The sequence below is a fragment of the Pollicipes pollicipes genome, unplaced genomic scaffold, assembly GCF_011947565.3.
Source record: "Pollicipes pollicipes isolate AB1234 unplaced genomic scaffold, Ppol_2.1 Scaffold_2555;HRSCAF=2994_pilon_pilon_pilon, whole genome shotgun sequence".
Taxonomy (NCBI): domain Eukaryota; kingdom Metazoa; phylum Arthropoda; class Thecostraca; order Pollicipedomorpha; family Pollicipedidae; genus Pollicipes; species Pollicipes pollicipes.
Window position 1 is genome coordinate 4,205,472 of NW_023596136.1, and position 16,562 is coordinate 4,222,033.

The window sequence follows — 16,562 nt, forward strand, 5'->3', positions numbered from 1 at the left end:
TAATTAACTCCGCTAATCCAGGCTCGATCTCTGCGTGTTGTACCGTCGTAAGGGAATGAGCGGGCGGGAGAGGCAGAAAAAACGGCCAATGGCAGACCGATCACGCGAGCACGTTTTTCATTCGCCGGCCCGCCTGATGCTCGCATGGGAAGTACTAAGCTAACCTCAGACAGAGCCAGTGCGCTATTTGTCTGATTCGTGCGCGCGCGGGGCGTGTTGCGCTATCAGCTCACGCTGGGCCGCACCCGTTAGGCGGCGAGAGCACGTATTTATGCTGATTACGCCCATTTATGCTGATTGCGCTTATTATGCGGCCGGATACGGCACAAGCCGACTGCTGGAGAGCGCGAGCGGACGGGCCCGGTACCGTAGCTGAAACCGGAGTGTGGCCACGTGCCTCAGCCGGACCCTGGCTGGGACCGGCGGGAACGGTCAGCCTGAGACCGGCGGGAATAGTCAGCCTGAGACCGGCGGGAACGGTCAGCCTGCGACCGGCGGGAACGGTCAGCCTGAAACTGGCGGGAACGGTCAGCCTGAAACTGGCGGGAACGGTCAGCCTGAGACCGGCGGGAACGGTCAGCCTGGGACCGGCGGGAACGGTCAGCCTGAAACTGGCGGGAATAGTCAGCCTGAGACCGGCGGGAACGGTCAGCCTGAAACCGGCGGGAACGGTCAGCCTGAGACCGGCGGGAACGGTCAGCCTGAGACCGGCGGGAACGGTCAGCCTGAGACCGGCGGGAACGGTCAGCCTGAAACTGGCGGGAACGGTCAGCCTGAAACTGGCGGGAACGGTCAGCCTGAAACTGGCGGGAATAGTCAGCCTGAGACCGGCGGGAACGGTCAGCCTGAGACCGGCGGGAATAGTCAGCCTGAGACCGGCGGGAACGGTCAGCCTAAAACTGGTGGGAACGGTCAGCCTGAAACTGGAGGGAATAGTCAGCCTGAGACCGGCGGGAACGGTCAGCTTGAAACTGGCGGGAATAGTCAGCCTGAAACCGGCGGGAACGGTCAGCCTGAGACCGGCGGGAACGGTCAGCCTGAAACTGACGGGAATAGTCAGCCTGAGACCGGCGAGAACGGTCAGCCTGAAACCGGCGGGAACGGTCAGCCTGAAACTGGCGGGAACGGTCAGCCTGAGACCGGCGGGAACGGTCAGCCTGAGACTGGCGGGAACGGTCAGCCTGAAGCTGGCGGGAATAGTCAGCCTGAGACCGGCGGGAACGGTCAGCCTGAGACCGGCGGGAACGGTCAGCCGGCCGCGGCAGATGCGGTCCCCAGTTGCGATGACCCGTCCCCTCCCCTCCGGCTGACCCGATCTACAATGGCGACGTGACGTCCTGCGCAGTTGCCAGCGACCATACGCGGCCCCGGGACCATCCACGCCTCAGATTACCAGCAGTCGGGCCGGCCGACCGAGCCAATTAGCGGGCCTGCCCCGCGCGCAGACCGTCCGCTTTAATTATCCCCCCCCCCCTTCCCCGCCCCTCCCACCGCCTGTACAGCCTGACGCGGCGGCCCGGTAGGGCGCCAGCATGATAATGGTAATCAGGTAAAATTGGCCTCCGGATCTGCGCACACCTGAGCGATGACCGACATCAAGGGACTGACGTCACGCCCGAGTCTGACGTCACACATGAGTGATGGGCGGCACTCGGGGTTCTGGCGGCCGCCCGGTGAGGTGTGATCGTCTCACCGAGATAGGGTGGGCGCCGCTCCGGCGGGGCGCTGTCGCGGCCGCTGTCCGCCCGCTCCGCGACGAGTGCGGAGGGATGCTGACCGGAACCCGGCCGTCAGCCGGACTCTGACAGAGCCCGGCCGCCAGCCGGACCCTGACGGAACCCGGCCGTCAGCCGGACCCTGACGGAACCCGGCCGTCAGCCGGACCCTGACGGAACCCGGCCGCCAGCCGGACCCTGACGGGACTCGGCCACCAGCCGGACCCTGACGGGACCCGGCCGTCAGCCGGACCCTGACGGAACTCGGCCACCAGCCGGACCCTGACGGGACCCGGCCGTCAGCCGGACCCTGACGGGACCCGGCCGCCAGCCGGACCCTGGCGGAGCATGACCACCAGCCGGACCCTAACGGAACCCGGCCGTCAGCCGGACCCTGACGGGACCCGGCCGCCAGCTGGACCCTGACGGGACCCGACCACCAGCCGGACCCTGACGGGACCCGGCCGCCAGCTGGACCCTGACGGGACTCAGCCGCCAGCCGGACCCTGACGGAGCATGACCACCAGCCGGACCCTGACGGGACCCGGCCGTCAGCCGGACCCTGACGGGACCCGGCCGTCAGCCGGACCCTGGCGGAGCATGACCACCAGCCGGACCCTGACGGGACCCGACCACCAGCCGGACCCTGACGGGACCCGGCCGCCAGCCGGACCCTGGCGAAGCATGACCACCAGCCGGACCTTAACGGAACCCGGCCGTCAGCCGGACCCTGACGGGACCCGGCCACCAGCCGGACCCTGACGGAACCCGACCACCAGCCGGACCCTGACGGGACCCGGCCGCCAGCCGGACCCTGACGGAGCATGACCACCAGCCGGACCCTGACGGGACCCGACCACCAGCCGGACCCTGACGGGACCCGGCCGCCAGCTGGACCCTGACGGGACTCAGCCGCCAGCCGGACCCTGACGGAGCATGACCGCCAGCTGGACCCTGACGGAATCCGGCCGTCAGCCGGACCCTGACGGCTGGTCCGCGCACACCAGCAGACGCCGCGTTTCAGGGCCGCCCCTGCTATTGACCTGCCAGGGGCGGTCCGAGCGGGCTGGAGGGCGCCGGCCGACCAGACTCAGCTGTCGAAACCGGCTGTTTACGGGCGGCTTTTTGTCCGCTTTGTGGCTGCGTCGTGCCGTCGATAACGGACGACTTGGGCTGGAAAGGCGGCGGGCCCGGCCGGCGAGGGTGCGCCATTCAGCGACCGGACTCGGACGCTGTTTACGGGCGGTCCGCAGCGACAGCCCAGTACCGCCGGCACGGAGCGAGCGTAGCTCCCGGAGAAAACCCTGCCGGGAAAACTCTGCGGCGAGACGTTCTGTTGGAGCGGAGCGTCGGCGCCGCGGCGTGTATCATCAGCAGCCAGCCGCGCGTCGCTGGACTCCCGCCCGCTCCCGCCGCAGCTGGTTCGCGTGGCGCCGCGTGCCACCTCGTGCCGTCTGCCGCCGCCACGTGGTATCCGGTGTCGTGGCGTGACACACGTGACCATGTCTATATCCGGGCGCCGCGAGAGGCGTGACGCTCAATTGCCCAGTAGCCGCCGTCCCATCCTGAGTGGTCGTCGTCCCACCCCGAGTGACTGTCGTTCGGTCCTGACTGACCGTCGTCCCATCCCAAGTGACCGTCGTCTCATCCCCGTCCCATCCTGACTGACTGTCGTCCCGTCCCAAATGACTGTCGTCCCATCGCGAGTGACTGTCGTCCCATCCTGAGTGACTGTCGTCCCATCCCGAGTGACCGTCGTACCACCCTGAGTGACTGTTGTCTCATCCCAAATGACTGTCGTTCAATCCCGAGTGACTGTCGTCCCATTCTGACTGACTGTCGTCCCATCCCAAATGACTGTCGTCCCATCCCAAATGACTGTCGTCCAATCCCGAGTGGCTGTCGTCCCATCCTGAGTGACCATCGTCCACCAAACGCCACTTACACGTCTGACGTCCGTAAGAGCATTAGCGGACCTGAGACGTTCCCATTTCAGGGCTTCAGCACGCTGTCGTCGGTATCAACGGGAACGGACCCCTGGAGAGAGGACTGCCGACGTGCCCGACGGCACAGGGTCACCAGCTCGCGGACAGACGGCAGGCGACCTGTCATCAACGGAGCGCCCGCCTCCGCTCCGCTCTGCCCAGTTATTATTATGAATTATTACTATTTTACTAATCATCATTGTTCATCACTTTTTGTTATGATAGCTTGCGAGGGAATCGGTGGCATAGGCGGGCGAAGCCACACACGAGGGGCACTCTTCCCGCGCGATGGGACGACCGCCAGTCCGGCCCGCGGTGGGACGGCGGACGGCCGTCTAGCCCGCGGTGGGACAGCGGACGGCCCAGGGCCGGGCCCGGCGCAAGAAACGCCCCCGAGAATGAAAAACAAAGACGGATGATAGCGCGCGGCGTCCGGAGCGATGGCACTGCCAGCACCCTGTGTATACCTGTGGCCCGGCTGGTCCGTGTCTTTTTGTTCCTGCCGTCTTTGGTCGGTATCTGGGAAACACATCTGGAATGGGTCGGGCGCATTTGGCGTGTGGTGAGCCCGTGAGCGGCTGATGGTATCGCCGGCCGACGGCGCGTTTCGCACCGGCCCCAATGCCGCCGGCGAGGCCCAAACAGCCCGCTTATGGAATTAATGGCAGTCGTCAAGTGATCAGGATAATGCGCTCGGAGCGGGCCTGGCTGCGGCTGCCGGCACGACCGCGAGGTTTGGGCGGGCCGAGCGCGCCGCCGGCGGCTGACCGGCCTCCTCCGAACGGCCCTGTCCGTGGGACGTCTCGGCAGAATGTCAACTATGGACAGATGGCCGATAGCGCGCCTGCTGTCTTGGCACGGGTCGTAAGGCTGGATTTCTGGGATCGCCAGTGGCTGTGTGCCGACCCCATACAAATGGAGAGTGGGACTTGAGTGCGGTGCTGAGTGCGGCACTGAATGCGGCGTCGAGTAGGGTGCTGAGTGCAGCGCTGAGTGCAGCACTAAGTGGGGCGCTGAGTGCGGTGCTGAGTGCGGCACTGAGTGCGGCGCTGAGGGAAGTTCTAAGTGCGGCGCTGAGTGCGACGCGGAGTACGGCGCGGAGTGGGGTGCTCAATGACGCCCCAGCTGACGGTGCGCGCGGTGGCGCGACCGTCGCACGCACGACGAGCGAGATAGGCGTCAGCAGTGGACGGGAAACAGTTGGTGACAATGCAGGCAAACGCCGGCTCGGCGGAGGGAGCAGGTCCGCTGCCGGCTGTCTCCTCCGGCCACCCGCTGACGCCGCCGGCGGTCGCCGCTGTGCCCTCCGGCCACCCGCTGACGCCGCCGGCGGTCGCCGCTGTGTCCTCCGGCCAGCCGCTGACGCCGCCGGCGGTCGCCGTTGTGTCCTCCGGCCACCCGCTGACGCCGCCGGCGGTCGCGCTGTGTCCTCCGCCCGCTCGCTGACGCTGTCTCCAGACAACACCCAATCGCAGAACGTCGCTCGGATGACAAACGACCATACCGCGTCGCCTTCGCCGCTACAGATGTCGGCGACGAAAGTGGCGCGGGTGAGTCACGCCGCCATGTGAGAGCATGAATAAATAAATTGACGCGGAGGATGACTGGGATAATAAATTTAGCGGGCCCCTGACACGTTTGGCGATTGCACTCGGAATGACGTCAGCACCAGCCGTCTCGGAGGTGAGGCGAGTGGGGATGTCGGGACCTAGCCCGCTCGCGGCGGAGGTGGGGTTAGACGCAGAGGACAAAGACACCCTCCGACCCGAGACATTCTGCGATCCGAGGCCACCTCCGACACAGAAGACTTAACTGCGTACCAGAGAATACCCAACGATATGGCGGTACCGGTTATGCTTAGGTGTTTGTAACAGCCAGTGCAATGGTTCGTTGAGCTCAAAAACTGGTGTGGAAACACTTATTTAACAGGAAACCGAAAACAAAATCATGCATGGATATGATGCATGCATGTGTACTGGATCCCCTGAAATCATGAGGTAACCCAACAGATAACCACTTGTAAAATCCCAGAGAGAATCCCTCCCTCTCTCTCTCTCCCTCTATCAGACGGCATATTGACATGTAACGCGCAATATGCGAATGTTCAACATTGCCCGAGGGATCTCTAGCGCTCAGTCAACGTCAACAGGGTATAGGCGGCGGCGCGCCCGATCGCGCACATTGGTCGCCGTCGACGGGCTGGTCTGGAGCACAGTAACAACCTCCATCCCGGGACAGTGTCCGACCCCCAGACATCCTCCGACCCGAGACCTCCTCTGATCCGAGACATCCTCTGATCCGAGACAACCTCTGACTCGAGACAACCCCCGACCCGAGCCAAATTCTGACCCGAGACAACCTGCGACCCAAAGCAACCTGCGACCCAAGGCAACCTCCGACCCAAGGCAACCTGCGACCCAAGACAACCTCGACCCCAGGCAACCTCCGACCCAAGACAACCTCCGACCCCAGACATCCTCCGACCCGAGACATCCTCTGATCCGAGACAACCTCTGACTCGAGACAACCCCCGACCCGAGGTAATCTCTGACCCGAGGCAACCTGTGACCCCAGGCAGCCTCCGACCCAAGGCAACCTACGACCCAAGACAACCTCTGACTCGAGACGACCCCAGACCCGAGACAACCTGCGACCCCAGGCAACCTCCGACTCCAGGCAACCTTCGACCCAAGACAACCTGCGACCCGAGACCCTAGACGAGGATCCGAGATGAGCGAACACATCAACGCGAACTCATCAAGCTGCTATTCGGGGAGCAACCATCACTGCATGTGTGCGCTCCTGCTCAGTTGGGCAGGATGAGTGCATGTCTGTTCGGTGCTGCGGGGCGTTGCCAACGCTGGGGCTAGCTGGTAGGCTGTCAGAAAACAGCAGCGGTGACCAGGAGTGAGCCGCCAGTAGCGGCGGCCGCTTCAGCGGTGTCATGAGCCGCAACTTTCGTCCCTCTAGCTCGGCGGATGGAGAGACCGCTCGAGCACCACGACGTGTGATCGGGTGTGTCCCAGACCATGGCGTCTATTTGGGTGTATCTCCGACCCAGGCGTCTATTTGGGTGTATCTCCGACCAAGGCGACTATTTGGGTGCATCTCCGGCCAAGGCGGCTATTGGGGTGCATCTCCGAACAAGGCGTCTATTTGGGTGTATCTCCGACCAAAGCCACCACGTCTGCCACAGCCTGCCGCCGCCGTCCGTGGCCCAGCGCGGACCACTGTTTTCGGTCCGGTGTCGGCACAGCTGCGGAGCCAGAGTGATATATACCGCGCGACGTCAGCGATGTTCCCCAGTGTTGTGCGGAGCGGACGCCGCGCCGTGGGGTCTCCACTGGGAGACGCCGCAGCTGCCAGCCGCCGCCGCCCAGCCGCTCGGCCGCCAGGCGGCCGCGAGCGGTCCCAACACTTGTGGGCAGGCTCAGAGTCATCGCGAGCCCCTCGTGCGGAGCGCACCTCAATCGCTGGGCTAGGCCGCTCTAGCATGATTAGGGGGCGGCGCTATTTTCGGCCGGTAAGCGGAGCAGGAGATTGGACTGAACCCGCTGGCCCCGCTGATCCGCTGCAGCGTCGGCGGATGCCGCTGGAGCTGGTGACCCCTCGGCCGCTGAGAGACAGCGAGGTGCCGTGCTGGCGGAGCTAGACGACGGCAATAACACGACGCTGCGAGCCACGCTCCTAGTGACACCAGCTCTGTTTGTATAGCGGCCAGCCAAAACACGCCATCAAAACACGCCACCGCAAATGGACGAAAAATTGAAAAGACGGCTTCCACAAACCGGATGTTTACACAACCGCTGCGGGAGTCAGGCTTCCAAGCTAAATATTTCACTGGTTTACTGGCTCTACCGGCTCGTTTTTGAACTGGCGGGTGCCGGTTCATTTAAGGGCCTGAAGTGGACTGCTCCCGTCGGTTTCAGGCCTAGAACGGTTCATATGAAGGCAGCAGCACTGGGCCAAACTCGGTTGGTGCACTAGTCCGTTGGTCGGCAGGCGCTGAACATCTCAGGTTTTGCCAACCGATGGATGGCAGAAGATCTCCCTGGGCTGACGAGTCACCACTGACAAAGCCACCAGCAGCAGCAGTCGTCTAGCGTGCTGACTCACACCCCGCCGCCGGGCCCAGGTCAGTTGGCTGCACTCACATCCAGGCCGTGGCACTCGGACCAAAGGACAACTGTCCGTCTCCTGCAGCACTGGCGGCAGCCGACTGACCGCTGTCTTGGCTGACGCCCGCTGGCTTCCGACACGATCTGACAACACAGCCACTGTAGTCACCCCTCAAAGCTGCTGCTTTCTGAGCCGGCCTCAGAACCGCTGCGTTCTGATCCGGCCTCACAGCTGCTGCCCTCTGAGCCGGCCTCGAAGCCGCTGTGTTCTGAGCCGGCCTCAGAGCCGCTGCGTTCTGAGCCGGCCTCAGAGCCGCTGCGTTCTGGGCCGGCCTCAGAGCCGCTGCGTTCTGAGCCTGCCTCAGAGCCGCTGCGTTCTGGGCCGGCCTCAGAGCCGCTGCGTTCTGAGCCTGCCTCACAGCTGCTGCGCCCTGAGCCGGGCTCGTTCCGCAGCCCGAAGCCGGCAATCCGCCTCACCCCGTAAGCAGACATTCTGGGAAAGCGCCTGCTCGAGACTGCAAGCCTCACGCTACGTCCTATGCGGCGAACTCATGGTTAACACGCGCCCCGGCGAGGGGTCAATTTACGCCCCGCTCTCCAAAGGTATTTGCAGAATAACATCTGAGCGGGTCACCACGGGCGCGTAACTTTCCATGGCTATGGGCAACTGAATATTGGATCTTGTCGTATACAAAGCTAGATTTACCTTGTAAGTTCACTGGTATATGACAGGTCATGGTCATCCTGTGGTCGTGAGCAAAGGCATTTTTGAGTTAGTACTTCAATCTCATGCGACAACGGATTGTTAGACAAAGCCATGCACTTCTGAGATAGTTTCTTAGACAAAAATTCAATAATAGACAACAAAAATAGACACAAAATAGACAGCAATTCAATTTGGATTGCAACAAATTCTGCTGACCTGGAGTCAGGTATGAAATTCAGACCAAGGTCAAAACCAACCCTTTTCTTAGCTTGTAAGCTTGCTGTATGTGGTTGTTTCTACTGCTCATTTCGAATGAAGTAGTGACGGGGATCGCAACAAGCATCTTTCACAGCCTTCTTAAGGATCAGTGCAGTTCATTGACCTTAAGTGACCCAGATAAACAATTTGTTTGTAGGAGCATACTGCCTAGCGTGATTCCTAATGCTTACCCAAATGCAAAAATAAAAACAATTTCTTTGAATTTTGATCACCATTACCCTCTAAAGCTCACACAGGGTCACTGACCTTGATGATCACCAGAGACATTTTGCTTAGAACGGGTGTCTAGGTTCAAGGCGGCGGCATGAGGAGGTGTGGGGTCATTTTGGACAATAATCTGGAGTTTCACTTTGTTCACCTTACTTGACCAGAAGGTCATAACCTAGGGACTTAAAATTTAGACATGATTGAGCTCACTCACAGGGCAACCCGCTCTTCAAACTTGGTGTCTTTAGCTTTCTTAGTTGTTGAGATCTCAGGTGAGAGATGCAATGGAACCTCCATCCCACCGAAGGGTATTCAAGTGGCGATAGCGAGAGACTGAAAGACTAAAATAGTAGCAAACCAGGAATATACTAGCGGAAAAGATCTGTGAGATTGCACATCTGGAATTAAAAGAAGTACCTCGCTTATGATCTCATTCGCGAATTTAGGGTACACCCCACAAAATAAATACTTAAGTTTTGAAACGCATGTCAGATAGAAGCAGCGTACCACTGAATCACAGCTAGCTATGCTTCAGGATAATTAATCATAATTAACTTCAGTATTAAGATTCAGTTTTACATTATTTGGAGCGCAACATCAATCATCAACAATTCAATTTTGTTGAAAGGAATGATGCATATATATATATATATTAAGATGAAAACCTGGAAAGAGATTGCAAATATGACCGATGCGTGCATCTTCTTCTCCAGCTGGGCAGGGTGAGGATGTTCTGTCCATAATCGTAACTGGTGCGCTGGACATAAATGCATCCGGCTAACTACCATGCTGCTAACAATGTCTGAACGTAAACGTAACTTAGAAAACTAATTTCATCTGGCGGCAGAGAAATGAAAATAATATTGCCGAGAGCAAATATTAGAAATTGCCAACGGGTAGTGTGTATCATCATTATGTCTCTTTTGTGAAACATAATGCGACGTAACCTGCTTTATGTATATTAGACGCGTTCCGGAGTATGTTCAGTTTCAAGGTAAGGGCACTGTTGGCTGTCTGCTAGTCTGTCTGCTAATCGTGGAAAGACATTTTGTCAGGCGTCTCTAGTTCTAAAGTCTGAGACTTTTGATAGTTGACCACATCTTACAACGATTAGTTGTGCTGGAAAATTTGCGTTGTGATTTATTTTGAAATTATTGTTTGTGCATCGGTATTTACAATTGCATGCAGGCTGGGTTTGCTAAGCTACAGAGCGCCTATGGACGATTTGAGCTTGCGTAATTTCGAGACGCATTTGCGCCATTCATAGGATTCCCTGGCCGACTCGAACTCTGGCTGCCGGGGTGCGTTACGGGAACCGGGTGTTATGCGCTGATGTGCTACCAGAGACCTATTTTGAGAGACCTACCTATTTTGATCTCTCCGCTGTGGTTGGAGCGCTGTTATGCATTCCAAAACTTCCAGAAACCCGCACTTGCTACCGTTGCAAGTGCCAGATCTCACTAATTTCGCCACTGCCACTTCTCAATGCTGTTGTAGTGTTTCATTGTTGCCTCACTCTTTAGAGACTCCAGCAAGCGTCTCGCAAGGCCATGGGAGTGCCATTTTGCCGCAACAGCGAGCTTTGCCGAAAACTTGCTGCAGTTTGTAAGTCCTCTTATCGTATCCGTTGCAAATTATTTTTCACTCAATGTATGTGGCTTCCCTGGCATTTCCCTTAGAAATTGGGTCAAGAAATACATCCAATGTTTACTATGGCTCACCCCTCTCGCTACAAGATATGAATGAATGAAGGAATGAATGACGGCTGCCGGACGCCAGCCAAATATGTCGCGTGCGCGTTGTGTCGTTTTACTTACAGGGAGCGCTTCGCATTTGTGTGGGGTTTTGAACTGAAATGGCTATCTTGAAGATCATTCGGTGCATTTCAGAACCCTGTCCTTCGCAAGACCTAAAACCCTCTAGTTTCTGAGCTACACACCCGTGAAGATATCCAGACTTTTTCGGAGAAACTATTTCAAGGTCTCCCAGGTATCCATGACGCTGTAATGACGTCATTCAAATGCTGCCATTGCATTAGCCATGCGGCGATCAAGAACAACAAAAATATAACTATCAAGTCGTGCATATCTGGCTTTCGTGAGCACAACTTTTTTGGCTCCCAATCACTATTATGCAAGATGCAATGATGCATTAAAAAATGTGTGGAGTGCATTTACTAAACAAGCGAATTGTGTTGTCTAGAGCAGTCTCTGCCCCTTGAAATGATAAATAATGGTTCCAGTTCCGAATATAACTGTCGTTAATTGGCTCCCAACCAATGTTGTGCGCTGTTTGATGACGTAATCAAATAATGACATTGAAATTACGTAAGTTGTCAAGGCATTTGCGAGGAATCTTATGCACATAGGTAGATAATGGTAATAGCCTTATTCCTTGTAGAAAACCCAAGAAAATGACGATATAGATGCGCTGATATTTCGGCAACATGCCTTTATCAAAAGGAATAGTAGAAGCAAATTTCGATAAATTCAAGAATAGAAGAAATGGATTCAGCAATTTCCTTCTGCTTTTTGTTTCGATAAAGGCATTTTGCCGAAATATCAACGCATCCATACCTCTGTTCTCTTGGTTTTTCTACGAAGAATAAGGCTATTGTTACTGTCTTATCTAAATGACGCATTGGGGAGTATGTATATTAAACAGAGAAATCGCTTTGTCTGGAGCAGGCTATTCCACTTAAAAGCATACCAATAGTTATGAGTGAGCTCATTTTATCATATCTCAGCCTCGATTCAATATCTTCCAATGTGGAACATTTCCTTTAAAATACTGCCTGCCCGCGACTGGGCGATCAGCCGGTGGCATTTTGGCTACACGAAACTGTGGAGTCACGGCCGTTGGAATTAAGTCGATTTATGAACGGGACATTGCAGAGAATTGCGAACAAGTGGGTGGGAAATACGGCCATATATCCATGCACGCGATTATCTAAATTTGGCCCTAACTCTGACATAAATTTCGACGGCAACGTAGTGCATTCGGCACTGCTTTACTCAAAATATTGGCATAACCGGCTCGCTCAACGTATGCTGGCGCTACCGTGTGTCGCATAAAGCCGTGTTGCCCACGTTAGTTGACGATCGCACATCGGTCGACACTTTGAGATAAGATTCGCGACTCCATGCACTCTAGCTGCCGATCTACAACATGAAACGCAAAATACGTAAAACGGCCAAAACCATGTTGGCCGCTTATGTGCACCTAGTACGTGGCACGTGCGACCGTAATTTTGGTCTCACAGGATTTCCCGTTGAATTATTTATCAAGATGCACCAAATTGAGGATGGCGTGCCTCAGTCTGGCACCTTCACCCAGGGAGGAGGGGGGGGGGGGGGGGGGGCGTGCCTCGGCCGGCTGCCTTCCTCGGGGAGGGACCAACGCTTGCAGCCAGGCCCTAGCGGCGAGCATCCATGATATCTGTGCGAACACCTGGTCACTTGTTCACGTTTTCGCCGCTGGTGCCTCACGTAAGGGGTGCAGCTGCAGGCATTGTAGTGATGCACCGACCAGGGAAATACGGAGAAACACACCATAGGCATCGTCGGTCGGTTGAACTTTGTTCGGTGTCGGCTGGGCGGGAGTGTGTTGAGAGAGGAGAGGGGTCGTATTCAAGCACCCTTTGCGGCTCACCGCAGATCGGAGGACGCGCCTGCTGGCCGGCCTTCGGGGCCGTGTGTCCAGTTGCTATATTTACATACCCGGCTGAAATCCGGATCCAGCGTGCGGCTGGCTAAGTCAGTATCTGGACAGCATCAGAATCGGAGCCGACCGCACGGTGAATCCCAGTCTCAGCTGCTCGTCAACAGGGCAGATGTGTCATCGGCGGTATGCTCGGGTGTTGTGGGTGGAGGAGGAGGCCGGTGATGTCGGCCGCTCTCTGGCACCTTGCTCTACGGTGGGTCGGGCAACACTCTCGATCGAGGGACCCGGGCGCCGCCGCTCTGCCTGCCGCACGCCGGGCAGAGCCGGGCCGGAAGCCAATCCAGGCTGGCCGCGTGCTGCCCGCTCGCAGGGCCGCCGCCGCCGCCGGTATTCGTGTGATACATCGCACCACATTTCCCGACTGTTTAGCGGTATTTTCCCGCGCATTAAACCGCTGATGGCGGTGGCGCATGCGAGGCTGCTAGTTTTAGCGCCTTTCGCCGCTGCCGTCGTGCCGAGGCGGCGGCAGCGGCGCGCCGCTCCGCGTCACGTCGGCCACCTCTCAGCCGCCCAGCGCGGCCGCCGCGCGCTCAGTCTGAGGCGGCGACGGGAGCGGCGGCCGAGACGGCGGGGCCAGCGCGCGAGATAGCGCCACGACCAATAGGGATGGACGCGACAGATGCTGCCGTGGCCAATTAGGCGGCGCGGCCGGCGGCGGCGATCTGCGCCGATCGGTGCGCCGCGTTCGTCACGCCGCGGCTCGGCTGCGCCGAGGGACGCTGACACGATGATGCATGGGCCGCGCCGGAGCGCCGCCGAGGCTCGATAAAGCGCGAGCGGCGCGGCGCTCAGCGGCCATCTGTCAGCGGGAGCTCGGCCCGGCCGGCAGATCAGATCCGGTCGGCAGGCCGGCCGATCAGATCCGGTCGGGGGGCCGGACCGATCAGATCCATCCGGCAGGCCGCCGCAGGAGCCCCTGGGCGGCGCGCAGCCATCTACATGTTGTGCCGGTTCCGTGCGCCGACGCACACGGCTCGGCCAGCCCGCAGCCGGGATGAGCAGCGGCTAAACGGCGACTCACTCCGGGGCGGCTCACTCCGGGGCGCCCCACTCCGGGGCGGCCCACTCCGGGGCGGCTCACTCCGGGGCGGCCCACTCCGGGGCGGCTCACTCCGGGGCGGCCCACTCGGCGCGGCCCACTCCGGGGCGGCTCACTCCGGGGCGCCCCACTCTGCGCGGCCCACTCCGGGGCGGCTCACTCCGGGCTGCCCATTCCGGCGCTCCCCACTCCGGCGCGGCCCACTCCTGGGCGGCCCACTCGGCGTGTCCCACTCCGGGACCACACGGCTCCACCTGACCGCGCCGCGCGCGTCACCCCCTCCCCGCGGCGGCCGTCCCGTGCAGCACGCACGTTATCGCCGGCTTCGACTCGCCGCCGTGCACTGTACGCGGCTCGGCGCGCGCTCGCGGCACGCTGTCACCCATCGGCGGCAGCGCCGGTCGGCAGGAAACCTCGTCCGCCGACCCAGTTCGCAGCGCCATGCGGGCAGCTGGCGCTGGCGCGAACGCTTGTCTCCCCATCTTCCGCCGCGCTAAAAGCCGCCTTATCTTTATACACACACCATTAAGTTCTCGAGTTGCATTAGTGGAGGAGATAGCGCACGCTGGACGACGGCTGAGCAGGCCGGCGCCGGCCCTGCTGGGCGCTGCCGACGGAGAGCTCCGCTGGTGCTGATGGAGGGCTGCCATGGCGATAGTGGAACTCTGCCGATGTTACTGGAAGGCCCTGTTGTTGGTGGAGAACTCCACTGCTGTTGCCTTGAGTATACTAAGAGCGATTGTTGAGGCTCGTGGGTTGTCTGAAAGCTTGGATTGTGGATTTGGGCCTTTTATGTCAGGGGATGCTGGTGGGGGGGGGGGGGAGGTACTTGCTGATGCTGCTTCGTACTGGTCAGCAGTGGCGCAAACGGGAAGGCACGCCCCCTTCTAAGCCACGATTTCAGCGACCACAGAGCTGGCCTGGGGGTCGTATGAAAGGGGCCCGACACACTGGGCCGGGCCCTCAAATGCTAGTCAGAGGGCTCTTTGCGCTGATGGGCCCATTGAGTCGATGAGGGCCTCTACGTTGGTCAGGTACTGCCAGCACTCGACAGTCGGCTCCGCGTCCGTGTCCGCCGGAGGGCTCATTTCCCAAGCCAGCTCGAGACCTGGGTCCGCGATTTGCTTTGGTCTGGGCCCCTGAGTCAGTGAGCAGCCCCCTTGTTTTGGCCAGAGATCCACAGCGCTATACAGGGGTCTCGTGTTGGCAGGGGGCCCCGGCTCGGCCAGGGCGAGTGTTTGATGTGGCCCGAAGAAGGGCCCGAAGAGGGACTAGGAGCGCCCATCAGGACGGAAGATAAAGGGCCCGATTAAAATACCAAAGTGCTCGTAGGTCCCGAAGGATGGCTGCGTTCAAACCACGGCCCGAGGGCCTTTCGCGTCTAGGAGAGAACCGATTCCACCGTGTTGTCGCCAGAATGGCAGCCGGTAGGCACCCCGCGCTGGTATGGGAATGGCCCTTCAGCTCTCGGCTGGGAACAATTAATGCGGTGTTCATGATTGATACAAACTAATCGCTGGCGTTCTTTCCGGCGGAGACCTTGCACGGAGAAGGTAAGCGGTCTTATAAGTATTCAAAAAGTGAATCAAAAGGTCAAACATGGAGAAAGGACATCCGTGGTTCTCAGAGGACGTCCAGTTTGTTGCCGAATCGACTAGCGAAACAAATTGCAAACAAAGGTTTTGAGCCAACGCGCTGCCAATGTTAGGAGCTAGAGCACCGATGACAGTAGGGATGCAGTTTACGTAAAACTGAGCGGCGTTGGCCGCTGCAGGTAACACCAGTCGGCGGACGCTGGTCTCGCAAGAAAGACCACGTGAAATATTGTGTTCGGAAGTCCTTTAAAATGAATCCGTGCAGTTGAAAGATAAGGCTAGGGCGCATATTTCACTTATACAATTTTGAGGATGCCTTCTGAACAGATTAATACCTGCAATGGCAACGCAAAAAATTCAGCTTGTACTCTTCCAATTCTGCCATCAGACACGTGCACTAATTTGTGGTGCTGGAATGTTTATCCGTCCCTATTACCAACCGCATAATCGCCTGAGTGAAATATGCGCCCGAACTCCGTTTTTCACGCACGAATTTATGCCCTAAACAGTTCGAAGGTACTTCTTTCAGATACGTCATCATTTTCGCCCGCCCGGGGTCAAACCAGTTGACGAGCGTAGACTGTCCATGTTCAAACAAATTATTGACCGCATTTCGGTCTACAATCTACGTTCTTGTGATCCTCAATATCATTTTAGAATCCATGTAAATCATGGCGTAGTCTCTAAGTGCTATCGGTTCAGACAGAGACTACTGCACCATTGCAAAATGAATAGCACCTTCGATTTATTCCAGGCGGCCATTTAAAACATCTTCCTTCATTTCATCTATCCTAAAATATAAACAGTCTTGCGTCTTCCGGTAGCTTCCGGCTTGTGTCCCAGTTAGAGGGGACAAAAATGAAATTAAAATTGACAAAATCGTGCTCCCTCGAAATCAGGTGAACTGTATCCGGTAATTGTTTCGTTAAGAGGGGCGGGGGCTTTCACCATCAGTGACCCTTTGGCAACCCTGCATTCCCCACCCCCTTTCCAAGCCTAGTATAGCCGCGCCCGGATGGTCAGCAAGATCTATTGCTGCTCAAGGGTGGTGAGGCGGAACTGGTCCAGCGAACCCATGTGAGCAATGCTCTTTACCAGCAACCGCACAGAATGTGATGAGAACGTCCACTTGACGGGACCGCGACCGATTGCGGCACGCATGCCACTGTGTGTCATTGTGTCCGTGCTTACACTA